Source organism: Psammomys obesus, unplaced genomic scaffold (assembly GCF_907164565.1).
Source record: "Psammomys obesus unplaced genomic scaffold, mPsaObe1.curated_primary_1811, whole genome shotgun sequence".
NCBI classification, from domain to species: Eukaryota; Metazoa; Chordata; class Mammalia; order Rodentia; family Muridae; genus Psammomys; species Psammomys obesus.
The window spans coordinates 1-12058 of NW_026590980.1; the positions used below are offsets into that span (position 1 = coordinate 1).

General features: G+C 41.1%; 1 non-coding gene across 1 annotated transcript; it reads left to right on the forward strand.

Moving 5' to 3' along the window:
* The first annotated feature begins 10895 nt into the window (after window positions 1–10895).
* Window positions 10896–11004, forward strand: LOC129678629 (U6 spliceosomal RNA). Its single transcript, XR_008720419.1, has one exon. It is a non-coding gene; the product is annotated as a U6 spliceosomal RNA (small nuclear RNA).
* The last annotated feature ends 1054 nt before the right edge of the window (window positions 11005–12058 follow it).

Sequence of the window (12058 nt, forward strand, 5' to 3'; positions counted from 1 at the left end):
TGTTTCTAATTGATTGATTTCAGCCCTGAGTTTGATTATTTCCAGCCATCTACTCCTTTTGGTGTGTCTGCTTCTTCTTTTTCTAGGGTTTTTAAGTGAGCCATTAAGTTGCTTGAATGCGCTGTCTCGAATTTCTTCTTGAAGGCACTTAGTGCTATGAACTTTCCTCTTAGCACTGCCTTCATTGTGTCCCACAAGTTTGAGTATGCTGTGTCTTCATTTTCATTGAGTTCTAGGAAGATTTTAATTTCTTTCTTTATTTCTTCCCTGACCCACCTGTCTTTTAGCAGCAAGTTGTTCAGTTTCCATGTATGTGTAGGCTTTTTGTTATTTCTGTTGTTATTGAGGTCCAGCTTTATTCCATGGTGATCAGACAGGATACAAGGGATTATTTCAATCTTCTTCTATCTGTTATAGGCTTGCTTTGGGACCAACTATGTGGTCTATTTTGGAGAAGGTTCCATGAGATGCTGAGAAGAAGGTAAATTCTTTTGTGTTTGGGTATAAGGTTCTGTAAATGTCTGTGAGGTCCATTTGATTCATGACCTCTGTTAGAGACATTGTTTCTTTAATTTCTGTTTAGTTGACCTGTCCTTTGTTGAGAGTGTGGTGTTGAAGTCTCCCACTATTAGTGTGTGGGGATCTATGTGTGGTTTAAGTTTTATCAATGTTTCTTTCACAAATATGGGTGCCCTTGTATTTGGGGCATAGATGTTCAGGATTGTGTTGTCTTCTTGGTGGAATTTTCCCTTAATGAGTATGAAGTGTCTTTCCCCATCTCTTTTGACTAATTTTGGTTGAAAGTCTATTTTATCAGATATTAGAATGGCTACTCCTGCTTGCTTCTTGCATCCATTTGCTTGGAAAGCTGTCTTCCATCCCTTTACCCTCAGGTAATGTCTATCTTTGTGACTTAGGTGTGTTTCTTGTATACAACAGATTGCTGGGTTTTGTTTATGCATCCATTCTGTTAGTCTGTGTCTTTTTATTGGAGAATTAAATCCATTGATGTTGAGAGAGATTAATCTAACAGCCAATGGCTGTTAGATCCTTTGATTTTGATGTAGGCTGTGGTCATACGGTTGTGTGCTTGGTTGCTTTTTGTTTTACTGTAGTGAGGTTATTTATTTCATGTGTTTTCTTGAATGTAGCTCATTTTCTTGGGTTGTATTTTCCCTTCTAGTGTCTTCTGTAATGCTGGATTTGTTTGTAGGTATTGTTGAAATTTGTTTTTGTCATTGAATATCTTGTTTTCTCTGTCTATGAGGACTGAGAGTTTTGCTGGGTATAGTAGTCTGGGCTGACATCTGTGTTCTCTTAGGGTCTGCATGATATCCCTCCAGGCCCTTCTGGCTTTCATACTCTCTGTTGAGAAGTCAGGTTTGATTCTAAATGGTTTGCCATTATATGTTACATGGCCTTTTTCTCTTGCAGCTTTTAGTATGTTTTCTTTGTTCTCTACACTTACGATTTTGATTATTATGTGGCGGGAGGATTTTCTTTTCTGGTCTAATTTATTGGGTGTTCTGTAGGCTTCTTGTATTCTTATTGGCCTCTCCTTTAACTTGAGGAAATTTTCTTCAATGGTTTTGTTGAAAATATTTTCTGGGCCTTGGTGCAGGGAATCTTCTTTTTCCTCTATTCCTATTATTCTTAGGTTTTGTCTTTTTATGTTATCTTGAATTTCTTGGACAGTCTGTGTCAGGAATTTTTTAGATTTAACATTTTCTTTGACAGATACATCTATTTCTTCCATTGTATCTTCCACACCTGAGATTCTTTCTTCCATTTCTTGTAGTCTATTGGTTATGCTAACTTCTGTATTTCCTGCTTTCTTCCCTAAGTTCTTTCTCTCCACAATTTCTTCCATTTGTGTTTTTTTTTTTTCCAATTTTATCTTCAGGTCTTGAGCCATTTTGTTGGTTTCCTTCACCTGTCTGACTGTATTTTCATGTTTTTCCATCAATTCCTTCAGCTCTTTGTTTGAACAATCCTCTGTTTCTTTTATTTCATTCAGTGATTTAAGCATTTCCTCTCTAAAGGCCACAAACTGTTTGGCTGCAGCTTCCTCTATTTCTTTTTATATTTTATTTGTTTCCTCTGTTATCTTCTTCATGAGCATAGATGTTAGGTCATCTTGAAGTTCAATTATGCTGGGGTGTCTAGGGCTATTTGCCCCTGGATAACTGGGTTCTGGAGATGCCATATTGCTCTGGCTTTTGTTGGTTGAACTTTTATAATGTACTCTACCCATTGGGATATCTTAGTTGTTTGAAGTTAGTTTCTGGTTGTTCCTGGACTCTTGTAGTGGAGAGAATCCCTTTGGCAGGAAGATGGTTTTTCCTGAAGGAAGCCTTCTCAGCTTTTTGGGTATAGTCACTGGATGGCCGGTGTTTTTCAGGAGTTGCTCCAGCTCACCTCAGGCATAGAGACCTGGGTTGTAACTGTGGTCCTGATCAGTCAAGAGGGCTCTCCTCTCACCGGGAGAAGTCCTGGAGATAGCTGCCCTCCTTCTGGGTTTCTTGCTGTAAACTTAGTGATCAGCTGCTGTAACCTGTGTGTCCCGTGGTGTGGTCGGTTTTGTTAGGGATAACTGGTTGCCCCTTGGAGCAGTATCTGGGGGTTGATCTCAGGGTTCCCGGTCTTTTGTAGATCTGAGGTTGGGGCTCTGTGCCCAGAACCCAAGAGGTAATCTGGCGGGTGAGTACTGCTCTCCTGGTAAAAGCAGGCTATCTGGGGCACAGCAGTTCCCTGGGTTGGGTCAGTCTGTGGGACCTTTTCCAGGCATATACTGGGTTGCCTAAGTCCATCCCCTTTGCTTTGTTCCTTGTTCCTTGTGAGGGTTTCTCCAGACAGTGACTCTAAGACTCTGGTGTCTTGGGGCACACAGTTCTGTCTGTAAGGAGTAGTTGGTACAAAGCAGGCCTCTGGGCTGGCAGAGCATGCGCCCGCCTGCTAGTCTGCAGGAGCTGGGTTCCCAATAACTCTGTGCTCTCTGCTTGGGCCCAGATCTGTGATGGCTGGGCATACTCGCCTGTTTGTGATCTGCGGTCTGCTAGACTTTCTCCAGGCAAAGCCTACATGACCCCAGTAGCACGGATTCTTCCTTCCCTGTGGGACCCTCTCCGGACAGGGGTTCCCAGTCTCTGTTGCACTGGGGCACACAGCTCATCTGTACCGGTGAGCTGGGCACGCAGCTCTCCGAGCAGCGGGAGCTCAGTTGTGATGGCGGCAGGTACCGGCGGTCAGCGAGACCTTCCAGGGAAAGACTGGGTGACCGGTGATCAGATTTGCAACTTTGCTTCCCCGTGGGGTTTTCTTGCGACTGGGACTCTCAGTCTCAGGCACCCTTGTGCCCACCGATCAGCCTGGGAAAGTCATCAGAACATGCAGGCTTGCGGCTCCAGCCAGGAGACCCAAAGCCCGTGTTACCAGGATTTCTTCCGGGTTCTGGCTGGGCAGCCGAGAGTGGACCGGACAGATTCCCACACCGTGGGAGCCTCCCCTCACCTGGGAAACACGATCGATCGCTGTAGTTTTAGGGCCCAGAGTTCAGTCTCCTGGTCGCTGCACGGAGAGTGCTGTCCTGCTTCTCAGACATAGTGCTCTCCAGGCGCTGCCATCTTGGCTCCTCCTCGATATCAGGTTTTTTTGTTTGTTTGTTTTGTTTTGTTTTTGTTTTGTTTTTGGTGGGAGCTGCAGCTCTCGCTGGGGCTGGGGTACAGACAATGTGGTCTGTGGCAGATTCTCCTGGATGCCTCCTGCCTCCTCCAAAGAGGGAGTAGGGTTTTGGGTGCCGGGAAGTGCTTGGGGATCACCTCTCGGGGTGTCTCCTCCCAGAGGAGTCTGCCGTGACCTGATTCTAGATGGACTCAGATCATGGTTAGTCTCTTTCTTCTTGGAAGTCTAGATAACTCTGTTCTGGGTTGATCAGTCCCTTCACTCACCAATTTCCACGTTGCGGGTCCTCTCCCCTCAGCTAAGCTGCACACTAGCTGCCGCCGCCATCTTGGAACCAATCTTAATTACATTTTTATACATGTGGGTTCTCAGTTTTTTCTGGTGCCACTTTTTGAAGGTCCTGTCTTTTCTTTGATGTAGGTTTCTGATTTTTTTTTTCAAATATTAGATCGCTATAGTTACATGTTCTCATTTTATTATCTTGCATATTTCCCCTCTATCTATATATCTTATTTTTGGCCAGCACCATATTGTTTTAATTACAAAGGGCCTGTAATATATTGAATGTTATCAGGACTGTTACAGTGAGCTAGAGTATCTTATGGTTCCATATTAATTTCAGATAATCTGTCAGTCTTTCTCTTTTTCTTTTTTGTCTATTTCTGTGAAGGATGAAGTAAGACTTTTAATTAGAATTGCATTGATTCCAATCATTGTCTTAGGTAGAATAGTGATTTTCACACTATTAAGGCTCCTTACACAAAAGCATGGCATTTCTTTCCATTTCCTGGTGTCTTTCTTTATAGAGCTAAATTTTTCATTGTAGAGCTCTTCATTAGTTAGGTGTCACCATCTAGTTTGAGGTAGGCATGCAAGAGTGGTAGCAATAGGGCATTTTGTTTGTTTGTTTGTGATTGGTTCTGGGGGTGAGTGTGTACATGTCTACCTGTTTGCTTGTTTGTTTTTCCTATCTGTCTGACTGTGACCTCCCTCAGGGAGGTAACCCTGAGATAAAAAACTTGATGATCTGGGGTGGATGGAAAAGGGAAGTCTCCTTTTCTGAGGAATAGGCAAGGGAGGAGGGAGAGGGGGTGGGACTGAGAGAGAAGAAGAGATGGGGCTACAACCAGGATGTAAAGTAAATAAAATAAATAAAAATTTAAAAACAAACAAACATATAACAATTTTAAAAAGTTTAAGCACCAAGCTCTAGAAAGAGAAGAAAATGTACCCTTTGCATATTCTTGAGGAATAGGTATCAGACAGCAGTAACCTTTAGCATTTATTTATCTCTGTGTGCAACTACATAGGTTTGGCCTGCAAGGGAAGGAAAAATGGAAATGGAGAAAGAGGCATCAGCATGGCAGGGTCATTCCTATGGTCCTAAAATATGCTCAAGTAGCCTGTGTTCTTATACATTTTTTCTATCATCAAAGGGTGGCTCCACCCTTCATTGTTTCTGCCCTACAGTCTCTGGCACAACTTCAAAGTGCTATAAATGGATGATGCATATTGAACTTCTAATACCTCTGCTTTCACCTCTGGTTTTCTGGTCAGATAAAGTGGTGCCAGTGAGTTTCATTTTCTCTCATTCAAGTCTGAGATAAAAGAATTGCACATCAAAGGACTCATTTGTTGATATATTATAATGTGTGTAGTTGATGGGCCATAAAAAGTTTAAGAGACCTACATTTCTATTTAAGGAGTTCCAGGTCTGGCTAGCAAACAAAACCTTACCTAGGATTCATTAGTCAGGAAGGCCACAAATTTGGAAAGACAGACAGACAGACAAAAATAAGCAGACATTTACAGACAAAAAAAAAAAAAAAAAAGAAGCAAAAACCAAAAACCAAAAACCAAAACAACACAAAAAAGAGGAGATATTGTGTTAATCCTACAATTCATTAGGGAAAAAAAACCTCCCATATTTGGGGCCAAATTTAAAGTAAGAATTTATTAAATATTAAATACAACTGGAGAGCTGGGCTTTGATGAGGACCATTCACTGGCATTTCCCAGCTGGAATGGCTTCAAGATACATGTTGCAGGGGTTTATAAGCACAAACCTATAGGCCACCATACTTTCCCATGAGGCTTAGTTATTTCATAAGAACTGAAATTACCAGCATTCCAGAAAGATACGTGGTTCCTGGGTACATGGGGCTTACAGGTTAATTTTTGGCCATTACATTTGCAATCACTATTGTGTGCCCACCTTAAACTTATAGAAACAACTTATTGCTGAAAACATAATGTACTTTTGGTCTCAGGATTAGAGAAAAAAAATATGTTAGTATATTGTAAAACCTGTTTTCATGGTGTTCAAACTGCTATTATAGTTGCTATCAATTTGTGACTTTTTTTTTTTTTTTGTTATTCCAGAGGTTCCCTTCTTTAGCCAAGGTATGCATGGCAGAGGCTAGGGTCAGAAAGGAAGTAACTGTAAACATATCTGATGGTACCTGCTCTTTCTGGGTAGCATAACTACAGTCATTTTTGTTTCAAGCCTAACAGCCAATAAGCTGAGGCCTATCTCAGCTTGTTGCTGATATTAAAAAAAAGAATCTCTCTACAATGTCAGGTTGACCAAAAACTATGTTTATGTTTAGCATACTCTATGGCCTTGTTCCCAGAAATTTCCCAACCCTAACCACAGCTGGCCCTACCCATAAACATTACTTGGACCAATCAAACTAATGGTCAGCTAGAACTGCTTGTCTAGATAGCAAAAAATAACTTGAGTCAGAGATGACTACCCTGTTCCACTGTGCCTCCTATCCTCCCACCCCCATGGGAGCTAATTTTGGTTTTCACCTTTAAATATGCAACACAGCTTCCCCTCAGTTCAGATCCCAAACTGACTGTCTTCCTGAACTCAGAAAATGAAGCTTTCATTTTAAGCTTCTATATCTGGTGTGAGCTTTCTCGGCTTCTACCCCAAATCCAACAGATCCACTACACACTTCAATGAGAGCACAAACACCAGGTCCCAATCAGAGAAGAAGGAAAAGCAAGATTGTTCTGAGTTGAGACACATCCTCACCACTCATCTTGGCAGAAGGAGAAATATAGATAAACATACATGTGACCTGGCAGAAATAATAATGACACTTAATTTTTAGTAAAAAAAAAAAAAAATAGTATGGATGATAATAAATTTAGAATACATGTGGCTCATTTTTTTATTTTTATGGGGAGGGCTGTTTTGCCTGCACATAGGACTATAAACCTGTCCTGTGTACTCAGAGGGCAAATATGGGCATTTAAGGGATTAGAAATCAAACAACGCATTCATTAATGCATGATGAGTGGCTCTAAGACTCATAGCCAAACTTTGGGCAGAGTGCAGGGAATCTTATGAAAGAAGAGGGAGATAGAAAGACCTGGAAGGGAAAGGAGCTCCACAAGGAGAGCAACAATACGAAGAAATCTGGGCCCAGTAGTCTTTTCTGAGACTGATATTCCAACCAAGGACCATGTGTGGAAATAACCTAGAACCCCTGCACAGATGTAGGCCATGGCAGCTCAGTATCCAAGTGAGTTCCCTAGTAATGGGAAGAGGGACTGTCTCTAACATAAACTCAGTGGCTGATTCTTTGATCACCTCCCCCTGAGAGGGGAACAGCCTTGCCATACCACAGAGAAAGACAACAGCAGCCAGTCCTGATGAAAACTGATATGCAATGATCAGAAGGAAGGGGAGGAGGACCTCCCCTATCAGTGGCTGGGGGAGGGGCATGGGAGGAGATGAGAGAGGGAGGGGGGATTGGGAGGGGATGAGGGAGGGGGCTACAGCTGGGATACAAAGTGAACAAATTGTAATCAATAAAAAATAAATTTAAAAGTCCCAGAAACAGAGGAACACTCCCAAACTCCTATGAAGCCATTCACTATAACCTAAAAGAAAATATCTAGGCATTCCCTTAATTAAGCAGGTGAGAGACATCTACAGTGAAAATTTCAGGTCTCTGAAGAAATAAAGACACAAATAATGGAAAGACATAACATGCTCTTGGACCAGTAGAATTAACAGTGGAAAAAGAATTATTCTACCAAAAGACATGGTTGGAATTCCAATTAAAAGTCCTACTTCTCTTTTGTATACAGGAGTGCTACTGATTTTTTTGAGTTAATTTTATATCCGGCCACTTTGCTGAAGGTGTTTATCAGCTGTAGGAGTTCCCTGGTAGAGTTTTTGGGGTCACTCATATATACTATCATATCATCTGCAAATAGTGATAATTTGACTTCTTCTTTTCCCATCTGTATCCCCTTGATCTCCTTTGACTGTCTTATTGCTCTAGCAAGGACTTCCAGCACTATGTTGAAGAGGGTTAGGGTTAGGGTTACTGATAGACTAAGATCAGAAAGAAGGAGAGGAGGACCTCCCCTATCAGTGGACTTGGGGAGTGGCATGCATGCAGAAAGGGGAGGGAGGGTGGGATCGGCAGGGGAGGAGGGAGGGGCTCATGGGGGGATACAAAATGAATAAAGTGTAATTAATAAAAAAAATAAAAGATTTAAAAAAAAAGTCCTACTTCATCCTTCAAAGAAATAGGGAAACAAGAAAGACACACTATTTTAAAATATATGTATGGAATCACAAAAGACTCTGGTTAGCCTCCTGATAACATTCCAGACCTGAAGATGAAATACAGAGCCTTGGTAATGAAAACACTGTTACTGGCATGAAAATAGACATGTAGGCTGAGGGAACAATATCCAAGACAACAGCATGGGAAGATGGAACTAAAGCCATCTAATGTTTTTAAAGGATGCTAAAAATCACACAAGTAATAAAACAAAACCTTTAAAAAATGGTGTTGGCAAGACTGAATACAATACTTAGAAAATGAAGTTAAGCTAATATCAGTCACACTGAACAAAAATGAACTCTAATGGGTGCAAGTCCTACTTGTGAAATAGGAAACATTGAAAGTTCATGTAGAAAACATTGTCAGTCCCCTACAGTGCATAGGTGTTGGGAAGAAGTTGATGAAGAGGACTAATTTACCCAGGAATCCATGCCAACAATAGACATAGGAACTTCATAAAACAAAAAAGCTTCTGCTTGTAAAAACAAAAAATCAGTGAAGAATTTCTGAAGAGTAAAAGTGTGGATATAAACGTTTTTGTTTTGGTTCTAGGTGTGGGATGTGGGACTTATTCAGACGATCCACGGCAGACTATTTGAAGACTGTTTGCTTCAACCGGGCACTGAGAGTTCTTTGCCAGCTGCAGTAGTTTAAATCTGAGGAGTCTGGAGATAGAATAAATGCCAGGGGCCAGAGAGCATGGAGAGAAGAGAAAGAACAACGCTGCGCCTGCTTTCCCTTTGTTGCCCCTGGTGGCTGTTTTGAGAAAAGAAGTTAGAGATCTCTTGAAACAAGGGTTGGACTGACTCCAAGGAACCTGATGACCCTAAACCAGCAGGAAACAGCTAAGAGAACTGTGACTCTTTCTCCACTAACCCTTTCTCTCTCCTACCTGGTGTTGGAAGGGATTGGGGTGGAATAGGGAGAAAAAGATATAAGAAATGTAAATAGAAGAGTTTTTTTTTAAGCACACCTACATAAGAGTGAAGAATTAGTCGGAACTTTTATTTTTTTAAGATTTATGAAAAATAGGGAGAGAAAGGGGGAGAAAAATAAGGACACAGAGAGTGGCAAAGAGAAAGCTACAAGTTAAGAGAAAGTAGAAAAGAGAGAAGGAGATTGGTAAAGAGTGAAGGGGAGAGGAAAGCTGGAGCTATGGAGAGCAAGAGAGAAGTAGAGATATAAAGAGATAGAGGGAGAGAGGGAAAAAGATGAGAGAGCAAGAGAAAGAAGAATAATCAGGAGAAAAGTGAAGAAAGGAGAAAGAGAAAGCAAGTGAGAAAGATAAATGGAAAAGAGTAGGGACTGAGAAGCAGAGATGGTGGATATGAGAAAAAGAGAGAAGTGGGGACAGAGAGTTCTAGAGAAGGAAATAGGAGAGTGAAAGAATGAGATGGAAAGAGATAGAGGGGGATAGAAGGATTTAGAAGAGAAGGGTAGCAGGGAGGGAGAGAGAGGATAGAGAAGGTGAGAAAGTGTAAGAGAATATGAAAGAGAGTCAGTGATAGTGGGTGATTTAGAAAGAGGAGCGAGAGAAGGGAAAAGGGTAAGGGAGACAGGAAAGAGAGGCAGAAATAAAAGAAAAATGGAAGAGAGAGGAAGAGAGGGAGGAGAGAAAGGAAGAGTGAGAGAGACATACAGGGTGGGAAAAAAAGGAAATGAAGGAGAATCAGAGACAGAAAGAGTCAAGTGGGGAGAGAGCACAGGAGAGAGGGAGAGAGGTAAAGGAAAGAAGAAAGTGAGAGAGCAATAGGGAGGTAAGAGAGGAGGGAGAGACAAGAAATGAAAGCAAGTCAAAGAAGTAAAGAAAGGTGGAGAAGGGATGGGGGCTATAGAAGAGAGAGGGAAGGAGAAAGAGAGAGAGATGGAGAAAGAGTGGGAGACAAAGACAGATGGCTAGAGAGAAAGGCAGATATACCCATCTATGAAAATAATAATAGACAAAAACAAAAATCAAATTAAACACCTTATTTGAGAGAGACAAATTGATAAAGTACAGACAACATGTTTATTGTACATTCCTGAGGATATTGAATCTGGTAACAGGGATCTTGTGCATTTATGTCTCCCTGTGTGCTAGCTCAGGGAGATGGCATTAAGGGGTAGAGGAAAAGGAAACAGAAGAAGAGGCTTTAGCCATGCAGGGTCACAACTCAAGTATTTTTTGTTTGTTTGTTTGTTTTGTTTTGTTTTAGACAACGTTTCTCTATATGTTTTTCTTGGTTGACCTGGACTCACTTTGTAGACCAGGCTGGCCTCAAACTCAAAGAGATCTGCCTTCCTCTGCCTCCCAGAGTGCTGGGATTACCCCTACTCCAGCTACAACTCAGGTCTTAAAGCATGATAGAGCAGCCTTTTGTGCTTACAAACATATCTATTTTTAAATCAAAGATGAGGTCCCACCCTTCATGTTTTTTCTACCCTCATCTCTACAACAGCTTCAAGGTGTTATGAATGGATGATGACATTGAACTTCTGATCCTTCTGCCTTCGCCTCGCCTCCGGATTCTGTTTGGTTAGGCAAGTGCCATGAAGTCCAATTTTCTCTCATTCAAGTCTGAGATTCTGGAATTACATATCATAGGATTTGTTTGTCTATATATCAGTATTGACATGGTAGTGCTCACTTCGGCAGCACATATATTAAAATTGGAATGATACAGAGAAGATTAGCATGGCCCCTGACATAGTGAATGGGCCACAATGAGTTAAAATGACCCACGGCTCAATTTAAAGAGATTGGGGCCTTAGTTATCAAAGATCTCAGGAATACAAAACAAAACAACAACAAACGGGCAGGCATGTACACATTTAACAATTAAAAAACAACAACACAGAACCAAAAACAAACAAAAAACCACGGGTTATTTCTGTCTATCAAAAACTAGATGTGACACATTACTAATAAAGATACAATGCACTTTGGTAGTAGGAGTGGGGAAGTATACCTTAGAGTGCTATATAAAACCAGCTCCTCTGGTACTGAAAGTGTTGTAATGGTGTCTGTTAGTTTATAACTTTTGTTTCTTTTACAAGAGTCCTCTTCCTTAATCTTGGGCACCTACAGTAGAGGCAAGTGTCCAGAAAGAAAGTTTCCTCAGGCTTGGCCACCATTCTATATACTAAAATAATAACACAGACCCTGGGTCTCAGTTGGAGGATATGGAAAAGCAAGAGTGTTCTCAGTTAGCACACAGCCTCACTCATCACTGCAACAGAAGTCTCAATCAGGAGGAACATGCACATGCCCTAGAAAGAGAAATAATAATAACTATTAGTAAAAATAATGATGATGATAATAAATCTAGCATACTTGTGGGGTAAGGTGCCTTATTCCTTTCATTTTTCATTCTTTTGTAGATGGTTGTTTTGCTTGGCACTGTGCACCACAGGTCCCCTCTGAGGACATAAGTGAGCATCGCTTTCCCCTGGAACTGGAGATTAAGCACTCATTCATTATTGCAGGATTAATAAGTAAAAAAAAAAATCAAGGGAGAAATAAAAGGCAGAGAAGTAATAGAAGTACTCCAAATTTCCTACAAAGCCACTTGCTATAGGCTGAAAAAAAATCAAATATCTAGAAATAAACCTAACCAATGATATAAAAGGGCTCTAAAATGAAAATGTTTGATCTCTGATGAAAGAGACAAAGGAAGACACCAGGGAATGGAAAGACATACCATGCTTTTGCAATGGTAGAATTAATAGAGTAACTATGACTATGGTGGTGTGAATGAGAATAGCCCCAATTGGCTCATATATTTGAATGCTTGGTCACTAAT